Source organism: Malaya genurostris, chromosome 2 (assembly GCF_030247185.1).
Source record: "Malaya genurostris strain Urasoe2022 chromosome 2, Malgen_1.1, whole genome shotgun sequence".
In the NCBI taxonomy this organism is placed as follows: Eukaryota; Metazoa; Arthropoda; class Insecta; order Diptera; family Culicidae; genus Malaya; species Malaya genurostris.
Genome location: NC_080571.1, coordinates 38,305,907 through 38,324,021, shown reverse-complemented (window position 1 = coordinate 38,324,021; position 18,115 = coordinate 38,305,907).

Below are 18,115 nucleotides of genomic sequence, written 5' to 3'. Positions count from 1 at the left end.
TTAACACCTTTTTGATGTGTTTTAGATTTTTTAGAAACTTTTTTGTGGCTTTTTCATGACATGCTTTTAAGCGTTTTAATGACGATTTTAAGACTTTTCCAAGACTTCTTTAAGAATTGTTGAGACTTATTTTCAGCTTGATTAAGACTTTTTCAAGAGTTTAAGATTTTTTCAAGACAATTTTTGTACTTTTTAGGACTTGTTATTGATTTTTTCAAGATTTTTCTAAGACTATTTTAAGACTCTTTTTAGACATATTTTGCACTTTTTTAGGCATGTTAATGACTTTTTTTTAACTTTTTTAAGACTACTTTAGGACAAATCTAAAATCTTTTAAGAGAATTTCATGACTACTTCAAACCTTTTTCCAACTTTCCAAAAATTTTATTATGGCCTTTTAAAGATTTTGTAAAGATGCTTGTAATACGTTTTAAACAAAATTTAAAACTTTTTAATATATTTTTAAATTTTCAAGACTTCTTTATGACTTTCTTAAGACTCTTTCTAAACATTTTTTGCACTTTTCCAGGGTTGTCATTGACTTTTTTTTAAATCTTTTTAGGACTCCTTCAGGACATTCTTAAGGCTTTTTAGAGACTTTTCAGACTTTTTTAATAGGTTTTAAAGACTTTTGAAAACCTTCTCCTAGCCTTTTTAAGACTTTTTTTATGGACGTTTACAAACCTTTTTTAAACTATCTAAAAATTTTATTATGGCCTTTTAAATATTTTTTAAAGATGTTTGGAATACATTTTAAAGATTTTTTATTTTTTTAAGATTTTCAAGACTTTTTTAAAACATTTTAGGACTTTTTTAGGATATCTTCAAAAAAAATTTTAATGAAGATTTTTTTAGGATTTATGTATGATAATTGTTAGATTAAGATTTCATTTAGAGTGTTTAGGTCTTTTTCAAGATTTTTTAGATATTTCAAAAAAATTCTCAAGACATTTTTAAGAGTTTTTCAAGACTTTTTTATTACTGTTTTATGACTTTTCAAAGACTTTTGAACATTTTTTTAAAACTTTTTGTAATGCTTTTGTATGAAATTTTGAAGACGTTTTAAGATTATTTAGGACTCTCTTAACACCTTTTTGATGTGTTTCATGATTTTTTGAAAACTTTTTTGTGACTTTTTCACATCCTTTGAAGCGTTTATATGACTGTTTTAAGACTTTTCCATGAATTCTTCAAAACTTTTTTAGACTTATTTTCAGCTTGCTCAAGACATTTTTAACAGTTTAATATTAAATACTCTTTTAGGACATTCTTAAGGCTTTTTAAGAGACATTTAAGACTTTTTAAAGCTTTTTTAATAGGTTTTGAAGAGTTTTCAAAAACATCTCAAAGCCTGTTTAAGACTTTCTTAAGACTTTTTCAAACCTTTTTTTAAACTTTCTAAAATTTTTATCATGGCATTTAAAAAATTTTGTAAAGATGTTTTTAAAACTTTTTTAATACTTTGTAAAACTTTTTAATATTTTCAAGACTTTTTTAGGACTTTCTTAAGACTCTTTTAAAACATTTTTTGCATTTTTTCAGGCTTGTCAATGACTTTTTTAAATTTTTTTCAGACTCCTTTAGGATATTCTTAAGGCTTTTGAAGTTACTTTTAAGACTTTTTTAAAGCTTTTTAATAGGTAAAGACTTTTTAAAAACTTCCCCAAGCCTTTTTAAAATTTTTTAATGACTTTTTCAAACTTTTATTAGACTGTCTAAAAATTTCATAATGGCCTTTTAAAGATATTATAAAGATGTTCTCAATACTTTTTAAAGATATTTTAAAACTTTTTAAGACTCTTTAAGATTTTCAAGACTTTTTCAGAACTTTCTTAAGACTCTTTCTAGAAACTTTTTGCACTTTTTCAGGCTTGTCAACGACTTTTTTAAAACTTTTTAGGACTTTTTCAAATCTTTTTTAAACTATCTAGAATATTTATTATGGCCTTTGAAAGATTTTTTAAAACTTTTTAAGACTCTTTCCTTACGACACTTTTTCTAGACATTTCTTGCATTTTTTCAGGTTTGTCAATTACTTTTTCAAAACTTTTCAAGACTCCTTTAGGACATTCTCAAGGCTTTTAGAGATACTTTTAAGACTTTTTGAAGGTTTTTAGTAGGTAAATACTTTATAAAAACTTCTCCAAGCATTTTTAAGACTTTTTTAAAACTTTTTCAAACTTTTATGAGACTATCTAAACATTTTATAGTGGCCTTTTAAAGATTTTATAAAGATGTTTTCAATACTTTTTAAAGATTTTTTAAAACTTTCTAAGACTCTTTTTAAACATTTTTCGCACTTTTTCAGGTTTGTCAATCCCTATTTAAATCTTTTTAAGACTCCTTTAGGATATTCTGAAGGCTTTTAAAGATACTTTTAAGACTTTTTTAAAGCTTTTTAATAGGTAAAGACTTTTTAAAAACTTCTCCAAGCCTTTTTAAGTCTTTTTTAGGACTTTTGCAAACCTCTTTTAAACTATCTAAAGATTTTATTATGACATTTTTAGGATTGTGTAAAGATGTTTTCAATACTTTTGTAAAAATAATTTAAACTTTATAAGACATTTTAGGATTTTTAAACATTTTTAAGACTTTTTAGGATATTTCAAAGATTTTGTTAGGACTTTTTTAAGACTATTGATATTGTTAAGACTCGATGACCTAATTTTGATTTTTCAATCTTATTATCATTCAAGAAATTATTAATGTCTTAAGTGTGACACTATTTACTTCTCCGTAAAGCTCCAAATGATCGAATCAGGAACGTTTTGGCATCGGTGTGTATTGGAATGTTTTCTCTTTCAATGCTAAACATTGAATTTGAGTACCAACTAAAAGAGTATGACCAACTAAAACCTTCTTGAACATTATCGCGAGCGGCAAAAAGTTGATCGGCAGAATCACAGTAAGCATCCTAGTGGACCTAACAATCAGAAGCTACATCTGAAGGTGTTGAGAGTGAAGATTACAGCCAGCGCTGTTAGATTATGATAACACCAAGAAAATTAATGCTAGCCAAATGCGCAAGTAAAATAATGATCTGGCAAGGTATATACAGCTGCAAACAAAACCACAAGTTTTTCGAGACAAATGAAAATATGGATTCCCAAATGTGTACTTCATTTCATCAAAATTCACAATGAACCTGTTTATTTTTGGTCAGATGTGGCAAGCTGTTTCTACAGCGAAGAACAGTGCCCTCAGTGGTATCCAGAAATCGAAGTAGATTTCTTCGAAAACGACATCATTTCGCTCGTCAATCCTCAAACAGAAGTTAAAATAGAATTAATGGCGCAGGGTGGGACTTTTTCTCCGGAGTATCTTAAGGAAGCCGTCTTGGACCGTTTATGTTTTTACTTCACTTCAACAACTAAATTTTTCGATTAATTTATTTCATGTCATCAAGTCTACAAATGACACGGAGTAAATCATCGTTTAAGGATTTGAGAATCTTTTTTTCGTGGATAATTGTGTCAATTGGAGGTTTTGATATTCGTAAAACCGCAATTACTTATCTAACACCGTATTCCCGTTGGTTGTCGAGTAGTTTATTATATGCTTTTCATTTTTATTCTCAATCAAGACAGTTTGAAATGGTTAAGAATTTTTCACAACCCTCATAGTCATGTTCACACCACCGCTGGCTCATGGACGGTTTCTCGGTTATTTTTTGTCGTCGCATGGACAATTTGATTACCCTGTCGTTCGCGGTCCCATTTTGTTCCTTCCGGAAGGAGTGACTTTTGTTCGAAACACGTACGCAGCAGCAGCAGGAACAGCAACAACTTTTGCCATCTGCTGCGGACGAAAGTCCTTTCTTGGTAGTAAACCAAAACCACCCAACCCAAGTCCGTTTCATTATTCTTTGTCGTGTCACATTCCTGGGAGCTGGGAAATGCACTTCGGTCCGGATGCAGTTGCACCATTCGAGCCGGTTTCAACAGTGATAATCATGTTTGCCCTTGGTCACTTCCTGACGGAGCTCGTTTGTGCCATTTTGCTGTCGGTTGCAATTTTATCGGGTGCCATAATTGAACTAACTGTGCAGCAATATTCGTACAGGCAGGAAAGGTCGCAAACCGCAATTACTGGGGAAGCTCAACAGTTCACTTTGCGGGTGACAAATCAATTACGGTTGCACGGAATCGAGGCGAAGGATATTTTATTGGGTTTTGCGATGACTTTTTCTCTCCTGCATCGATAATTAATTAATACGATGAAAATTTATTTCCCAATTGCGGGTTGCGAGTTGAGCTGCTAAATAAATCGATATGTTGGCAATTTGCTCGGTTTTCAAACGAAAGTTCAAAAGCAGCTTCCGAACAAAGTTGAACACAAAAGAATTAATTACCGAAAGAATGCTTTGCCCGCGTCCGTAGAATGTGATTTCAGCCCATTTATGGCGGGCAAAACAGAGCAACAACTTCATAAAAGCATTTCGTGATGAAGGGAACGAAGGAAAATGGCGTTTATGTCCCAAAGAGAGTCACTCCCGGAAGCACCGGATGATGTGAAAACGAGGTAATAAGTTGCGATTGGTCGAACTATAGGTTCTGCTTCGGTTCTGCCTTGTCTCCTTGGCTGAAGCTGGAAACCAAGAGTAGTAGTAGTAATACAGTGAGCACATCACGTAGCCTTTTAATGGATGGAACAAACAGTCTCCTACATACTAATCTCTGCTACCGGTAAGACACTAAATTATGATCAAAGCCCTTTTTGTACTTGGGAAGCCCATTAGTCCGTCAGTTTTATGATGTTCAGTCAGAGCAGAGCAGCGTCGCCAACGCGTTCCAATCCGGCCGGAACTCAGAACTCATTCAACGTCACTACCATTGACTGGTACGTGTTCACAGTTCACAAATATGTCCAGCCCGAAGTACCTTCCACAAGAGCACATACATCCGGTTCCTTTCTGTCTCTGTTCTCTGTTCCATCGCTCCACTCCAGTCCGTGGTCGTGGTGGTGGTGGTGGTGATAACAGGGTACTAAGCATCTTCCGTGAAGTCCCGGTTCGGTCCGGTCCGGTTCGGTTTGGGTCAGAGTGCAGCTCAAGTGCTGTAGCCTGGTTCCGGTGCCGCTGGTTGAATGTTGAATGCATTTAAATCAGCCCGTCCGGGCTAAGGGAGCAGGGCAAACTCAAACCGTCGCCAGCGACTCGAAAAACTTTCTCCACGGCTGAAAACAAACACACAATTTCCCTGCACCGATCGGGGGGTCGGGGAATGGTACGCTCCAAGGCCATCATCACTCATTCATCCCGTCGTACATAAATAATCGAGTTTCGTTTGCTCAGCCAACAAATCTCGCTCGTGTGGAGGGGAACGGTGGCGTCGGTCGAGAGGGGACACAATTTATAGAGCGGTAAAAATTGAGGCTGAATTTAAGTAATTTTAACTGAATTTGTAGAATAAGTAAGTATTTCAAACAATGCATAAAAAGCATATAATCAAAACAAAAAACGGTTTTAATCCACCTAGCGATGCAATGATGCCTTTCTCATATAACTCATATTCTCATAACAAATCACTCAACAGATTGTGTAACTATCTAAAAAACACTTTTTTTTTACTTCGAAAGCGATACATTCATATCATCACACTAACTTTCCCATGCCGTGCTTGAGAAAAGATTTGTCTTTTGTGTCAGAATATTCTTAGCATTCATTCGATTTTCCTACCGTCGAGCATTTTACAGATCAGTGAATAACCACAGTAGTCACTGTGGGCCAGATCTGGACTATACGGTGGATGAGGAAGCGATACAAGGGCGGTTCAATGCATGGGGCGCTGCTCCCACAAACCAGTTGCCGTATGTCCGAGCACCGACCGAGGACCTAGATTCTTAGTGGCAGTTGGATCGTAGTACTAACCATACAAAAATTCTGTACGCTATGAATCGGCTGCGAAGTCTGTTGAAACAGAAAGGCCCAATTCCACAGAAGGAATTTCATGCCAAGGTTTTGCTTTTCCCATTGTCTTGGTTTGTTTTTGATTTTTGCATTCAAACGGATCCACAAACGTTACTACATAGCTCGTTGTTGATTGCTTTTCCTTTCTCAAGATAGTTGAAGAAGACTAAAGCTTGCTTCAGATAGAAATGGAACAAAGACAATTGCCTGTATTTCAGTTATTTATTATTGAATTCAAGATCTTTTTTTATACAAATGTAGCGTTTTTTTCATACTCTTAAGAAAAAATACCGCTAAAATTGTTCGTCACGGTTTCGAAGGAATTCTCGGTTTTTCTCCTGTAACACGGCTCATTAGGCGGCGCACACCTTCTTCGTCCATCGTTTTAGCTATCTTATTCCACCAGGTCGTCATCTGATTGATGTCTTTGACAACCTTTCCCTTTGCCTTGAGTCTCCTCTTCATGATTGCCCAGTATTTCTCAATAGGGCGGAATTGGGGGCAGTTGGATGGATTAAGGTTTTTCGGAACAAACTGGACCCTTTTCTGGTATGCAATTCTTGAACGACTTTGCTGTAATGATAGCTTGCCAAATCTGGCCAAAACATTACGGGATGGTCGTGGGATCGAATGAACGGCAACATTCGTTTTTGGAGACACTCTTTTTGGTATAGTTCCGATGTCGTTGTCTTATTTGTAACGAAAACTTTCGTTTTTTTGCCACAGCTGCAAGTGCCCTGCCAAATCATAAATTTTCTTGCAAATTTGTCGGCAAAAACAAATTTAAATTTGACTGGAACATCCCCTTGAGACATTGCCAAGTAAAATTTTTGATCTGGGATTTGCCCGAAGACAGCTTTGACACAGGTTTCATCGTCCATCAGAAGACACCCGTCGAACTTGGTCAGCACCTGGTCATATAGTTTCCGAGCACGAATTTTGACCACACTATTCTGTTTCATGGTCCGATTTGGCTCTTTGCTAGCTCGATACGACTTGATTCCTTCCCGGAGTCGAGTTCTCCTCACGGTACTATGGGCAGCACCGAATTGTCTGACCTAATCAAGGTCCGACAGATTAGGATTCCTCTTCATCGTCTTCAAAATCCTACAACGCAGTTTCCGGTCGACAGTTCCACTCCGACGATTGGTTTGAGGCTTCCGAATCGTCGTCAATGTTTCCTTATACCGTTTGATAACGCTCCATACGGTATTTCTGGGCAATTTCAGCTGTTTAGCTAGCCTAGATTCAGACCACAATGAATTTTCCAAATAACTGTGCACAATTTTTTCCCTTCTTTCGGCTTCCTTCGTTTACAAAGTACAGTCGATTTGCGGAATGTAAAAAATCTTACGTGAAGCTGACAAAATTCCCGACACGTGGGCGCCAAGAACTTCCAAATCCGCCCATCAGGAGCGCCACAATATGAGCAAAAGTTTGTTCCAATTCTAAATGAAGCAAGCTTTAAACCATGTGCATCCCAAAATACTGTAGTCATAACCGTCCCAGCTGACTGTTGTGAACTGCTTTTGGACGCTGGTTTACCTGCTGCAGTCCACTCGGATGATGATCGTTTTAACTCCGGAGTGCAGTGATGGATCCATGTTTCATTCATTGTCACATATCAACGCAAAAAAGGCGCCCACTCGGGGTCCAAGGAGAGGAAAACTTATAAAACAAGAATTATTCGATTAGCTATTGTATTAATGTTAAGAACTAAGTACCATCATAAACAGCTCTCCAAATTGAATGTTTTTTAATTAAACAACAAAAATACTAGATACATATAGGAAGGCTATGCAATCGCTGTAAAACTCGACTTTACAACCGAGGCCCGTGTGTGTGTGTATGACAAATAATGTCACTCGATTTTCTCAGAGATGTTTCATTTGGATCCGACTTTCGATTCCGGAATTACAGGGTGATATGCACCAAAAAGAGGAAAAAATAGTCACACACGTTTTTCGGAGATGGCGTGACCGATCTTCACAAACTTATAGATTAAAGGGATACGGTCTTTTGCCTTAATACAATTTTCTTGAATTTCATTTGGATCTAACTTCCGGTTCCGGAATTACAAGGAAATACGTGCAAACTTAATAAAAAATGCACACTCGATTTTCTCGGAAATTTTTTAACCGATTTTCACAAACTAAGAAGTAAATAAAATATCTTGAAATTCTTTGAAAAGTCCCCGAAAAGTTGATTCCGACTTTGGAATGAGTCCTGTCTCTGAGCGGATCCTTTTTCAATAAATCATCTTTTCTGTTGAAAAATAAATTTCGTTACAAAGTCTTCTAGTGCTATTTTTGAAAAAATAAGTAATATGAAAAATGCATCATTACACCACTAGGTGGTTTAAAAATGTTTTTTATTATTTTAATGAGTCAACAAAAAAAAACATAGAAATGGTTGCTCTTGAACTAGAAAAATTCACTGTTTCTTCACATACATACAACAAAAAGCATCAATAAATTATTCTAATGGTTTACCCAACGGCTTCGGTTCATTGCGCAGTTATGGGTGATTCGCAGTAACATTTTCAATGTGTTTATCAAGCATCTTCGCCTTCGTAGTTGTATTTTCAACGGGACCTACGTCGTCTTTCGTAAACGCAATCTGCATGCACGGAACAACCGAAATTAGCTCTGCGCCTAATTCGTATTACTGTGTTTTAATTAGTTTATTTTAACAATAACATTTCAGAAATAAAAATTGAAATTAGTTAAAATTGAGAATTTACTTTGCGGAAAAAAACTTTTATTTTTAGAGAATGTGTTTAGTTGGCGAATATCCTGGACAACAACCAACAATATTTCAATCCAACACGAAATTCTAATTGACAGCTAATTTTGTTATTAAAATCAAAAAATTTGTTTCTATTTATCTACCACCATCATTGCTGAAGGACAGTACAAAAAAAAACAAAAATGAAATTGGTTTTATTAACAAGTTTACTAGCCAAAAAATTATGAGAAGTGTCAAAGCAAAATGATCCATTAAAAAGTTAAAAAGGACAATCTTGTTGAAATTGCTTGCAAATTGTTTTGAAGTTGTTTGCATGTGTTACGATATATCCATATATAAATTTCTAAACCGATGTGTAAAAATGACGTAATCTCTTAGTAGAAAGTGTATATAGAATATAAATAAAATATAGACAACCGCGAGTGAAATTTTCCGGTAGTAGTGTGCCATATAGTGGCTAGTAGTCATTACGGTGTTAACGTTTTTTTTCGGTGACAGAGCGCCATATAGCTGCAAATTGCAGAAACCAATTTAACTATTTATGTTGGTTGAAAACAACATTTTATTTCTCTAATTCATCTAAAAAATTAATTGAATGGAAATGAAATGGAATGGAAATGACACATTCGACGAGATGACATATTTGGCGCAATGACTTTCGGTAAAATGGCATTCGGCGAAATGGCCCGCTCCCAGTTTCATACTTTGAACTGCCACAATAGTAGGAATTTTTTCTTTTGTCCAATTTCGATAACCAGCTTTTTAAGTGTTTTAACTTTGGTTGTTTTTTTTTTCTAGTAAACTGACGCTTCATTCTACATACGTCTATTACGGTAAATCGCTATACAATCCGTATTACTGGCAGCGTTGCTACCAATGAAAGTTAAATCGGTCTTGTGCACACTCTCGAAGGGAAATTTTGAACTCGATTTTTTTTAATATTGGTATGCATTTTGAGAGAAAGTGGGTGCATTTTAGATACGCACGGGGTTATGCAGAGCCCGTACATAACACCCAAACATCCACAAAAAAAATACGAATTTTACTGGTGACATAATTCTTCAAACGATACAATTTATGACTACTCAACGTGTCAAATGACACCATATTTCATTCGTACAGAATTTTACAGGATCCGAGTGTTATTTGCAACTGCCGCTGTATTGATTTATATGTATCATTTGTTCATCGTAGAGATATGTGCTTCTGTGGCTCAGTCAATTAATTGACGTGCTTTGTGATCTAATCTTGCTCGGTTCAAGTCGCGTTGTTTGCTAACGATCTTTTATTTTTATGTCATTCGATTTCAAGTCATGCAATTTTCAAATCACACAATTTCACGTGATCTTGGATATAAATTTGTGTGAAATACGATGCTCCATTTATGTGCATGGTTTGTGGATCGAGTTCGAAGATTCGATATGGTCAACAAGTTGCGGAAATATAATCGTACAAGTTACGTAATCGATATGTGACGTAAGCCTTGAAACATGCTTTTCTGAATTACCCGAATCAATATGAATAAGTTGGTATAAAAAATGAACTCAAATCAACGACAGAGATTATTTTAATGAAAAAGGCGAAAAATGTTTCAATGAAACTGTGTCGATGATAATTGAAAGGTATTATCACACCAGTAGATAGATTAAGAATGGTGTTTTTTTATCAAGAAACGTCAAAATATTTCTCTTTAAAAAAATAGTACAATAATTTCAGACTTTTAAAAACTTTGTTAGTTAAGAATAATGTGATAAATCCACTATCTTCTTTACTATCATTTAAAAAATACAGCTTAAAACCTCGACGACGCTCCCGTACTTCTCGCGTACGTTATGCTTCCAGAACGGTGGCTTTGTTTTGACAACCTGAAACACCTTCAGCGGCCCGACTCATGGACTCATCGGCCTAGGCTGGCCGAAAGAAAATTCCGTCAGTCAGTTGCTGTTGATCTTTCGTGGCTTCGAATAAATAAATTGCCTAACAATTTCGCTTCATATGTTGTGTTTATGTTGGCGGAGACAGGGTTTTTGTTCCGAACAAAATAAACACACACACACACACACTCATCTCGACATGCTTTCTTTCTGCGCCATCAAGCATGTCACGGTTGCCATCGGAGAGGAATGCAGTCCTCCGGTAGTCTACGGGTTCTACTTGTTGACCTTGGATGTTATTTTGTTGGATGTTGGCGAGACTATCAATCATTCCACTGTCAGTCCGATGTCGGTAACGCAATAAAGAAAGTAGTAGTAGTTGCGCAACTACGCAAAATCACGTCCAATATCAGTCAGTGCAGATTCACTTGACGGGGCCATGTTCGGCTATCGGTTCTGGTATTGAATATCATATGATGTTATGACGTTGTTTATTTTTCGATATTTGATTAAATTTACTAAAACAAGTATAAGGTATTGATCTTTTGAGCCATCAATTAAAATCCATGTCTTCATTATTGTAGTTTGAAAAATTCGTTGTATTCTATAAACTGTTTTAACTTTTTATTAAAAAAACAATGAACATACTTTAAAAAGATAGACGATTAAAAGAGGGAAACGAAAACTTCGGCTAATACTTGGATCTCATATCAAACGTCATCATATGACGTTTGACTTTGTGCTCATTATTATTATCGGCCGCTTTAGTCCTGTAGAGCAATTCCATGCGGAATCAGCTGGCTGTTGTCACGACCGGATGTTGCATGAAACTTTGCATTTGTCTAGAGGTCTGGAGATTTTTTCCACTCAAGACTAAATTTAGAACTATTATTAATCACCCAGAAATAAACGAGCTGTTTGCAAAAGTTTGCATAATTGATTTTTTTTTTTGTGATTCATCACCAGCTTCGTTGCATTCAAACTTGTGCAGGCGTTCCGAAAATGAAACACAAAAGTCTCGTATTTCATTCTTTTTGTACTTTGTATCACACAATTGTTCTAATTATATATCTTCAACTCAACAGTCGTTACAGTAATGATAGCGGGTTGATGCGACATAGAACAACTTCTCTGCTGTTTTTGATAAAACAAACAACCAAATAGCTATTGCTAAATTAGGAAGACTTGGATTTAGCGGTCGTGTTTTGAATTGGCTGCAGTCTTATTTGATAGACCGTACTATGATAGTTAAAATCGGTGACTGCACAGCCACACAGTTCCTAACTAACTCTGAGGAACCTCAAGGTAGTAATCTCGGACACTTTTTATTTTTTCTGTATCTGAATGATTTGAGCCTTGCGCTGCAATATCAAAAACTATCATTCGCCGACGATTTTAAATTGTATCATCTTATTAAGTTTCGGTTTAAGCCTACAACATATGTGTCACAAATTCGCTTTCAACACTTTAAATGAAAGTTTCAGCAGGACAACAAATTGATAAAAAGACATGCGAATACAACTATGAAATGGAACCTGCGAAAAAGCTACCGCTATGTAAGTCGTAATCCAATTAACAAATCTTGCCAAGTTGTTTGTTCGTGCGAAAGGTTTTATTAACAGCTTAAGAAAATACTCAAAAATTATTTCATTATCTGTCAAAAGCGGCATTGATTACAGCTGTCATAAAACATGTAGTCGATGCTGGAGTAATCAAAACCCCTTATGAATTTTAACTAAATCCTAAAGGCATTCGAATAATTCGACTTGCACGGAAAGACCGAAATCAGTATTTTGACAAAATAATTAGTTTATTTTCTGATTTTAGTTAATTATTTTTTGAGACAACTAAAAAAATCTTACTTTTGCTAATTTAGATTTTTTAATTCTCATTTCCTTAATAATAATAAAATATTTGTTTAAATGACTATTTTTTTAGTTGAATTCACCAATTAAACGTGCTGTCATTTCTTAGCTAATGCACACATCACTTCCATTCAACTAATTTTTTAATTGAATTAGAGAAATAAAACGTTGTTTTCAACCAACATAAATGGTTAAATTGGCTTTTGCAATTTGCAGCTATATGGCGCACTGCCACCGAAAAAAACGTTAACACCGCAATGACTGCTAGCCACTAGATGGCACACTACTATCGCAAAAAATTGCAGTCGCGGTTGTCTTTTCTATATTTGCAGGTATAAATACGATGATGTATTGGAGAAAAAGACATAAACGAAACATAAGCTTCTTTTTGTAAATTGTTCATCTAAATCGCTGTTTTTTTTTTCATTCGACTTCGCGAAATCGACTCTCTCACTAAAAACTTTGAGCACTCGGAAAACAAAAACCGATCACAAGTAGTACACTGGACGGCGTAGCCCGGAAGATTGGAAGATACAAAAAACATCATTTGACATATACAATTAGAGTGCAACATTCGAATCTCACTTCACTGTTCCGCGTAAAAACATTATTACGCACAATCGCTTCAAATGCGCACAAACTCTGAATAAATACATTTTCCACAAGAAGTTTACGTCATTTTTACATATTGGTTTAGAAATTTATACATGGATATATCGTAATACATGCGAAAAACATCTAAACAATTTGCAAGCAGTTTCAGCAAGACTGTCCTTTTTAGCCTCTTAATGGATTGTTTTGCTTTGACACTTCTCATGAGTTTTTGGCTAATAAACTTGTTAATAAAACCTATTTCATTTTTGTTTTCTTTGTGCTGTCCTTTAGTAATAATGGTGATAAATAAATAGAAACAAATTTTCTGAATTTAATAACAAAATTAGTTGTCAATGAGAATTTCGTGTTGGATTGAAATATTGTTGGTTGTTGTCCAGGATATTCGCCAACCAAACACATTCTCAAAAAATAAGAGTTTTTTCAGTAAAGTAAATTTTCAATTTTAACTAATTTCATAGTTATTTTGGAAATATTGTTGTTAAAATCAACTAATTCAAAAACAGTAATACGAATTAGGCGCAGAGCTAATTTCGGTCGCTCCGTGTCTTTAAGACTCATAGATACCAAACATTTTAGAAAACTATGGTTTTGAGGTATTCGTGGTTAATTAATGCCACTGAAAATCTCATCACAAATTGCTGATCATATTTTTGATAGCATGGAAAAAAATATGTTGTTGGGTTTAGTACAACAAGAGATATTCATTATGAAGTTCTACCCATTCTTGTGCAGTGTAAATTTTGAAAAGGCACCCCAAAGCAAAGTAAGTCGTATTGATGACAAAATGGAAAAAAAATATGCACTCACTTTTTTCAAAGATCGCTGAACACTATTTTTACAAATTAGGATTCAAATAGAAGGTATTATGGTCCCATAGCCTGCTATTGAATTTTATTTGGATCCGACTTCCGGTTCCGGAGTTTCATGGTGATATGCTAAAATTAGAGTAAAAGTGTGCACTCAAGTTTCTCTGAAACGACTCAACCGATTTTCACCAACTGAGATTCAAATGAAAGGCCTTATAGTTTCCTAAAAATTTGTAAAACATTTTATCCGGATACGACTTTCGGTTCCGGAACTAAAGCGTGATAAGTAAAAAGCAAAGTCTTGGCATTACATTCCTTTTGTGGAATTTGGCCTTTCTGTTTCAATAGATTTCGCAGCCGATTCTTAGGGTACAGAATCATTGCATGGCTAGTACTATGGATCCTACTGACACTAAGAATCCTTCCAGGTCGGGGCTCGAACATACGACAACTGGCTTGTAAGACCAGCGTCCTATGCATTGAACCGCCAACTTGGGACAAAGTGAAGTGATAAGTGAAAATTACCAATTTCGTGAGTATTTTTTAACGATTGATGGTCTGAAACACGTACAAATGCCATAAAACTGTCTAATAAATTTTTCTACTTTGCAGATCTTGTTAGTTTGTGGGCATAAAAAAAATCAATTCGGCACTACTGGTCCAACCCTTTTCCTGTTCCGGAAGCAAGGAAAGTGGTGAAGAAAAACTCCAAAAATAAAAATCACCTCGATTTCTCTGTGATGCTTGAACCGATTTTCACATAGCCTGATTTGAATTAAAGCACATATTATCTTTAAAGCTACTGTGAAATTTCACCCGGATCCGACTTCCGGTTCCGCAGTTATAGGGCGATGAGTGTCAAAGCTTTCAAATCGTCATATAAAATGACAATTTGTACAATACCGGTACGTGATGGTACGGTGGAAGAAGAAAACACAAAACGAACGATGCGTGCTTTGTTCAATTTCGTACACGCTATAAAGAAAACGAAACGGTTAAGGATATCTGCTACTGGCTTGTGATATTGGTAAAAGACGGTGCTATGGTTGATTGAAATTTGAGCTATTTTATGATAAGTGAGACCGAAAGAATAAAAAAATGTAAAGCCGGGATAAAATTAATTATATAAAAAAAGAATGTCAATGAATTTAGGTTTATTTGAAAAAAAATGTGCAATTTTCACAGCCAAAAAAATCGTGCCGGTGGTGTAGTGATGTCAATAATAATAATAATAATAATAATAATAATAATAATTATTATAATAATAATAATAATAATAATAATAATAATAATAATAATAATAATAATAATAATAATAATAAAAATAAAAATAATAATAATAATAATAATAATAATAATAATAATAATAATAGTAATAATAAGAATAATAATATAATAATAATTATTATTATAGTAGTAGTAATAAGATTCATAATTCTACTACATGTTTTATGCTGTTTAGCTTGACTTATTTATGCAGAAGTAACAGAAACGCAGGTTCATTTCGTTTGTTAAATTTTGTTTAATTGGTTGAATCGAAATAGAGCATGAGATAGTAAGTGTAACAGTTCCGCTGAAAAGTTCGTATCGTTTAATAGAAACACACATTTTTTTGTCAAAATTCGTTTTTATTATTCAACATAATTGCCATCAGAGGCGATACAGCGATTATAGCGATCTTCCAACTTTTCGATACCATTTTTGTAGTACGATTTGTCCTTTGCCTCAAAATAGGCCTCAGTTTCAGCGATTACCTCTTCATTGCTTCTAAATTTTTTACCAGCGAGCATTCTCTTGAGGCCTGAGAACAGGAAAAAGTCACTGGGGGCCAAATCTGAAGAATACGGTGGATGAGGGAGCATTTCGAAGCCCAAATCGTTCAATATCAGCATGGTTTTCATCGACTTGTGACACGGTGCATTGTCTTGATGAAACAAAACTTTTTTCTTCTTCAAATGAGATCGTTTTTTTTAAATTTCGTCCTTCAAACGCTCTAATAACGCTATATAATAGTCACTGTTGATGGTTTTTCCCTTTTCAAGGTAGTCGATGAAAATTATACCATGCGAATCCCAAAATACAGACGCCATAACCTTACCGGCCGATTGTTGAGTCTTTCCACGCTTTGGGTTCGGTTCATCGCGTGCAGTCCACTCAGCTGACTGTCGATTGGACTCCGGAGTGAAGTGATGGAGCCATGTTTCTTCCATTGTTATATATCGACAAAAAAAATCGGTTTTATTTCGATATAACAGCTCCAAACACTGCTCAGAATCATCAATTCGTTGTTGTTTTTGATCGATTTTTTTCACGTTTTCATCGGTAACAGCCTCTTTTGGACGTCCACTGCGTTCATCGTCTTCGGTGCTCATATGACCAGTACGAAATTTTGCAAACCACTTACGAATTGTTGCTTCGCCCGGTGCAGAGTCTGGATAACACTCATCAAGCCATTTTTTGGTATCGGCGGCACTTTTTTTCATCAAAAAGTAGTGTTTCATCAACACACGAAATTCCTTTTTTTCCATTTTTTTCACAATAACAAAAGTAGCTTCACTCAAAATGCAATATCTCACAAACTAATAATCAGACAGCTGTCAAACTTATACACGTATCTTTTGAAGGTTGGTACTAACTGAAAATGGTATGGATTTAATTCTAGTGGCGCCCTCTCATAGAAACGATACGAACTTTTCAGCCGATCTTTTAGGGTTAACTAGGTTCAAAACTGTTCCAATTTTTATATCATATTTATTGCTGGCAAACGAACCAACTTCGGTTATTCCGGACATCTGCATTCGGTTTCGAAAGAAATGAAAATGATGAGTAAAAATTGCAAATCACCAAACTTTCTTCAAGATGGCCAATTCGATTTTCACAAACTCATAGGTTCAAAGGAAAAGTCTTACAGTTTCATACGGAAATCCTAAATTTGTTATGGATACTAATTCCGGTTCCGGAACAACAGGGTAAACCGGATTTGTAGAGTTTGTGAGATTAAGTCCGAACAAATTTTCCTATTTCTATTCATTGAACCGTTGCTTTTGCGAATTGCACAGTAATATTCATGATGTTATGAGTAATATGAGAAAGGCATCATTACACCACTAGGTGGATTAAAACACGTTTTTGCGGAATAAAATGAAAAAATCTTACTTAGTTGGAATAACTAAGTTTGAAAAAAATAATTTTATTTTTGATTTTGTAAAAATAAGAAGATATATTTTTCAGTGTATATTTTTAAAAAAAGTTCAATTGATTGCTTATAATTTCTTTTTGAACAAAATTTTCGTATAAGCTATGAATTTTGACTTATAATTGTTCAAAAATAATGTTGCTTACAACACATACGCCTTTTTCAATCTCTAGACTCTAGACCAGTGGAAAATGCTTGCCTTGCCTTTGCCTAACCGATCACACATGCAAAGTTCCATGCAAATCTAATGGGTTCGAGACAGAGTTTGGCCAATTATGGATGATTTGGCCTAGTATTGCTCAACTGAGTCTCTTTCATTGTAGTTTGAAGAGTTAGTTCTATTATATTCACTGGTTTAACTAAAGACTGTCCCAGAAAGTATGGACGCACTTTGATTTCGCTGTAAATAATTCACAAGTGTTAGATATTCAAATTTTATTCGATATACTGATAATATTAGACTACAACAACAGAATATTATACTCAACATTTGCTACTTAGCCATTGTAGACTTGCTGGCGCACCTTCTTGCGAACGTTCCTCATTAAATTCCGTACAGACTTCTTGGCGACAAGTTTTGACAATTTTTTCCAATCTTGTTCGAGCTGTTGAATGGTTTCGGCTGTCGAGATATGTTTTCTAAGATGTGCCTTCGTTAATGCCCAAAATTCCTCAATTGGTCGAAGTTGTGGGCAATTTAGTGGATTCATGCCTTTTGGGACGAAAGTGACATTTTTGGTAGTATACCATTCTACCGTTGATTTCGAGTAGTGGCAAGGAGCAAGATCTAGCCAGAAGACAACAGGATCATTGTGGCATTCCTTGATGTATATTTCGCTGTTCATTGAAGCAGTGGTGATGAAGGGTTTCGTAATCTTACCGCAGCTACAAATTGTTTGCCAGACCATAGCTTTCTTATCAAATTTTTCGACTTCAATCGATGTCTCGGACTGGTTTAACACTTTCCCTTCTCGCACCGTATAATATTGTGGTCCCGGCAAGGATTTGTAATCGAGTTCCACGTACGTTTCGTCGTCCATTATTATGCAGTTCAAATTTCCAGCAAGAATCGTATTGTACAGCTTTCGAACCCTCGGCCTGAT